At 38.7% G+C, this 5,054-nt stretch overlaps 1 long non-coding RNA gene across 1 annotated transcript; it reads left to right on the top strand.

Annotated features, from left to right (window-relative positions):
* The first annotated feature begins 1,423 nt into the window (after positions 1-1,423).
* On the top strand, positions 1,424-4,724 carry LOC110014378 (uncharacterized). Its single transcript, XR_002874820.2, has 5 exons — positions 1,424-1,563; positions 2,098-2,132; positions 2,601-2,758; positions 3,090-3,185; positions 4,526-4,724. It is a non-coding gene; the product is annotated as an uncharacterized LOC110014378 (long non-coding RNA).
* The last annotated feature ends 330 nt before the right edge of the window (positions 4,725-5,054 follow it).

The following is a 5,054-nucleotide window of genomic DNA, read 5'->3' as shown; positions in this document are numbered from 1 at the left end:
GCAATGAAGGTTAAAGCGAAAAATACCACTTCGTCTTTAAAAAGGGGAGGGGACCGGCAGAAACCTTGAGTTTAGAGAATAAAACCTGCTCCCGACCAGGTTAGGTTCACAGCATAAGTAACCATGGACACTGACTCCGAGTATAAGTTACCTCTCTTTCAGAAACGGGTTTGACTTACTCTGCTTTCTCTGGTTTAACAAACCTCCCATTCTGAAACGGAAAACCCAGGGTTTCCCTGATTTAAGGGTTAACGCACTCAGAGTTTACACTTAACCTCCTTTCTGAAACAGGCCCCTGGTGTGTGACGTATGTTTCTGTTTTTGCTCCAATATCACCTGTCAATCATCACAAAAATATCAGGAGAAAGGGGCGGGAGCAAGGCCCCAACCTGAGCGAACACAGCTGGAAACTAAGTACTGAACTGACCGCAAACCGCAAATGACTACAAAACAATGCATTATGGGAAATTTCTTTTGACAGTTTTTGTAGTCGAGTGATCAATTAAAATAATTTAAAATACCTATTGATTAGAAAAGGCTACATTCATTACAAAACATTCAAATAAATATAAAAGATATGACAACACAGATCATACTGAGGGGGAGAGGCAGATTAAAACTAAATTGAATGTTAAAGACAACTCCAACTTCCTGTTCTCCTTCAGTGTCTCTGCAGCTTCGCCTCCGTTTCACCCCCCCCCCCCCTGCGGATCCAGGCGAGCCGCTGGTTCATCTTAAAGACGTCCATCATTGCATTTTCCCCACGTATTTTCAGTGTGTCTAAGACTACATCGTGTTGTCGCGCGCACGTGTTTAATGCTAAAGCCCCTTTAGCTTTCACGCATGTAGGTGTGGGACATTTATACGCCGCGCGCGTAACCGTAACCATAACCTCAGCCCTCCTCCGGGTCTGTGCGGCCCAAAGAAAGGATCAGCACTGACTGCATGGATTTAGATACATTCTAAAAAGTAAAGTAAGGAACTCCTTAATGTTGTCCGGGAGGGGGCTGACAGGTTACCTGAATTAAATGTTCTCCTGCTTTCAAGCCCGGTCAATGTCCCGCCCCCAAGAGTCATATACTCCACTGTGATTGGTTGGTTCTTCAGCTCCGCGCACAAAACTGAAAAGGTGTCATTCATACAAACTGGCGGGCCGCATTAACATTAAACTTTCATATTAAGGCGGGGGCCGCAAAATATCATCTTGGGGGCTGCAAATAGCCCGCGGGCCGCGAGTTTGAGACCCCTGCTCTATACCATGCACTGTAAACCCGAATAGTCCAATGAGCTCAAAAGTTTTATAATCACTGAACTCAAAAGTAACAAACAAGTTGAGTCAGCTTAAAACCTATAAGCCGATTCATCTTTTGCCACAGTTATATCTTTATTGGACTGAAACATTTTGAGTAAATGAAACCTTGGAGTCAAAACTTATGAGTAATGAGACGTGATGACGTCATAACGTACGCCCATGAACGTGAACTCAGCCACAGAAGTCTTCAAGATGGCGGAGGTCTGATGCGAGTGTCAACTGGCCCAAGTTGATAACGCACATACGTCTAGGTAAGTCGTATTATTTTATTTTTTATTATATTTTATGACTTTCGCCTCTGTATTATATATTTGTTGCTTCTTTTGATGTTCCTTCTAGTATATCCTTTGTATTCATGACGTGCTCCACGAGTTTGTGTATGTATCTTCGAATAATATTTGTTCTGAATTAAAAACAATTATGTATGTTTTGCAGTATCATGTCATCAGAGAATTATTGCTTGTGGTTAAAAGAAGTTGTTGGGGCAAAGTTTCAAGTTTTACGTTTACCGAGTTGGTTGGCGCACATTTTAAATTATCTAACCGTTACTACTAGCTAACCGTTACTACTAGCTAACCGCTAGCTAGCCCTGGCAGAGCGGCTGCCACAGCCACATATACGACTCGGTGGGAGTTGCCTTTTTTTTCTACTACATTTTACAGGCTCTGTGATTTGGTAATCGTTATGTTTTTCTGTAACTTGTATTTCACGTAGTAACCTAATAAATGCAAATGTGGGCTAAGCTAGCTGCCTTACGCTAACTTGTTCTCGTATCTTATTTTTAGTGAACCGGCGGTGCGTTTGAAAAATAAGAGCGGAGGTAAGTTTGGATTGTAATTAACATGGCTGCAATATTTAAGACACGGGCAGCTCTCAGTCCAATGAATCCTCCTGGAGAACATTTGACCTTATTGACAAATTAAATTAATTATGAATAAGTAAAAATGTCCAACCTACCTTAAGTTAATGTTATGTAGCAGTTATAACTTTGTCCTGAATTGGGCTCGAGTTAAAGTACTAAATGTATGATATAGTTTGCTTAAGACTCAAAAAACGGTATTTTGGCCCCTGGTTTGGTTGTGATTTGTGTTTCACAATGTCAAATATTTTAATATAACAGTTTTGTCTCTTCCTAAAACATCCATAAAATATTAATATGCATCCTAGATTACATATTGTGGACAGAGTATTGAGGCTATTGTAAAATGCAGCAGTTTTTCCAAGCTACCAGTAGCTTGAAAAAGCTTTAAATTGTGTTTAACATTTTAATTTTTTTTTTTTTTTGTAGATGTGAGCTGAGTTTCATCGCATCACAAATGTCAACCTGCGAAAACAGTTTTATTTTGACCTGGACAGACAGACACCACGGATGCTCATCTTGTTGAGACAGAAGGCAGCACGAACCGGAAGGCTCTATGCGACATTCTGCACCTCTATGATAAACAGGTGAGGTGTAACTGCATGGTATAATCCAGATTATGCATTAGTATAGCTAAAAGAAGGGGCTGACTTGGATCGGTTCATATTAATCACTGAGCGTTTCTAATTCAGTGAATGACTGTAAATGTTTGCTTCACTGGAGAAAAAAAACATCAACGTTGATCCCAATGCATTTGTAAATATGAATGTAATGTCATCTTATGTTTGGTGTATTTTTGAAATAACTGTACAATTTTAAGATAATTAAAAAGACTAAATGAACTGATCTGAGCCAGACCAAAGGGTGCAGTCATTTGAAATATGTTTGCCATATTAATTTGTATTTGTGTCTGTTCAGCAAGAACAGACTGCTGATGTTAATGGTACTCCTGTCCTGTACTGGCTTCCCATATACAAACGTGAGGAGGACCCACAGTTCTTCAAAGTTTGGAATGTAGGTACTTTATGATGGATAATGTTTTATTCACTAAATAGTACCAGTGACAGTGTGCTGGTTAATACTCCAGCTGTGTGGGTAATATAACTTAACCAGAAAGTCATGCCAAAGCAATGTTGTGAGGTAAAGCACATAGTCTCCTAAAATATTGCACTTCAGCTCATCTGTGCTCCTGTACCTGACCGTGGACCTCGCCTCTGACTCGTCTGGGGCCCACAGCCGTCCCCTATTTCATCTGGATGACGCCAATCTGCTGGACTTTAAAAATGCAGTTGTTGAACTAGAAAATGTAATTCTTTAAGAGTTCTGGAACATCGCCTGTCCGTCCTGGGGGAGGAGTCTTTTTTTATTTATTTTTTTAAAGGAGTTTTCCTTACTGTGTAAGAGGGATCTAATGGCAGGGATGCCCAGTTTAGTTTAGTCTGTTTAGTTTAGCCAATACCTAATGTATTATGATTTCATGTTCTTGTACAATTGCCGGTATGAAGCCCATGGAGACGACTTTTGTTGTGACATAGGACTATAACTAAATAAAATTGAACTGAATCTTTGCTCTTAAGTTGCATTGGCAAGAACGGGATTCTTTCCAGCAGGTTGTGTCATTGTTATGGAGACGTTCTGTGCTGTAGTTGAAAAACTGCCCAATAACAAAGACACAACCTGGTGGAGAGTTACGAGTGCTAACTGTGAGAGCATGACATCAGGAAAGAGTTCCAGAGGGTGAATAGTAGGTAAGAAGCTGGGTCGGATGGAATTCCTGGACGTGTCCTGAAAGGTGCTGACCATCCAGCACAAGCTGAGAGTTATGTTGGTAAAACTGGTTAGGTGGAGGGAGGGGTGAATAAATGTGATCCTGTTTTCAGATTGTCATGTTACAAAAGCTTTTGTTTATTTTTTTGTGGACAGTGCCTTATGGAATGATGAGGACTCTTACAAGTAGTCTTATTTTGATTTCATTTGATTTTGTATTATATAAGCTCTGTTCTTCCAGATCCTTTTCAAGCAATAAATCAATCTCTACATGACTTTAGTTAAAGATCACTGTATTGAATTAAGCAAATGTGATTTAAGTGACGTTTTTGTTTTATTTTCTGTCGTTTTAATCAATGCATTTCATCATTTCTGTAATGAGTTTGATAAATGTTTAAATTATTTATTGCTTTGACTACAATGCTTGAAATTATTAATTTAAATCAACTTTAATAATTTTCCTGATGTGTAATTTCTGACCTTCTCTTAAAATGTCAATTTCAGGTTGTAGTTTTTGCATAAAGTTTTTTTCCCTCAAACGATCAATTCTTTCTTTAATACTACACTGTTTTTATTTTCCTTTGCAGATTAAAGAGTCACCAGAGGCAGACATCAGCAGCACTTCTGTTGGCATTCTGACCGTCAGCAACAACAATACAAGTTCAGTTCATTTCTGTCCGCTCAGTACAGCAGTTGTGGTGGAAGATGAGCTTGTGGTAGGCGACATTCCTAAATGGGTATTTTTTTGAGCGCTAATGTTTGTAGGGAAAGGGCAGCCTAAGAAAATACAGTTTTATGTGGGAAAAGTGTAATAAAAAAAGGCTAATAAACAATTTTTGCTTTTCTTGAAATGTAAGAATGCTCTTTTTTATAAAGTTGTATGAGGAAATGGTGTAAAAAAGATTAGTGCTCATTTTTTGCTTTTCTTGAAGACTGATTTTTTTTTTTTTTTTTATGGCTTGTGCACTTTTCTTAACACAAATTGTGCAGTGTTTTACATTTTCTAGTACCACAAGTTGTTCAAATGTACTTGTGTAAGGTGGTTTAAAAATAAACTTGCAATTACAATTCTGCCCCAGTTTTTCTTTTGTAAGAATGGTCCTGACTAAGAAGGAT

The sequence above is a fragment of the Oryzias latipes genome, chromosome 15 (genome assembly GCF_053564925.1).
Source record: "Oryzias latipes strain Hd-rR chromosome 15, Olatipes_Hd-rR_3.1".
Classification (NCBI taxonomy): domain Eukaryota; kingdom Metazoa; phylum Chordata; class Actinopteri; order Beloniformes; family Adrianichthyidae; genus Oryzias; species Oryzias latipes.
The sequence above is the reverse complement of the archived record's forward strand: the minus strand, read 5'-3'. Positions and strand labels throughout refer to the sequence as shown.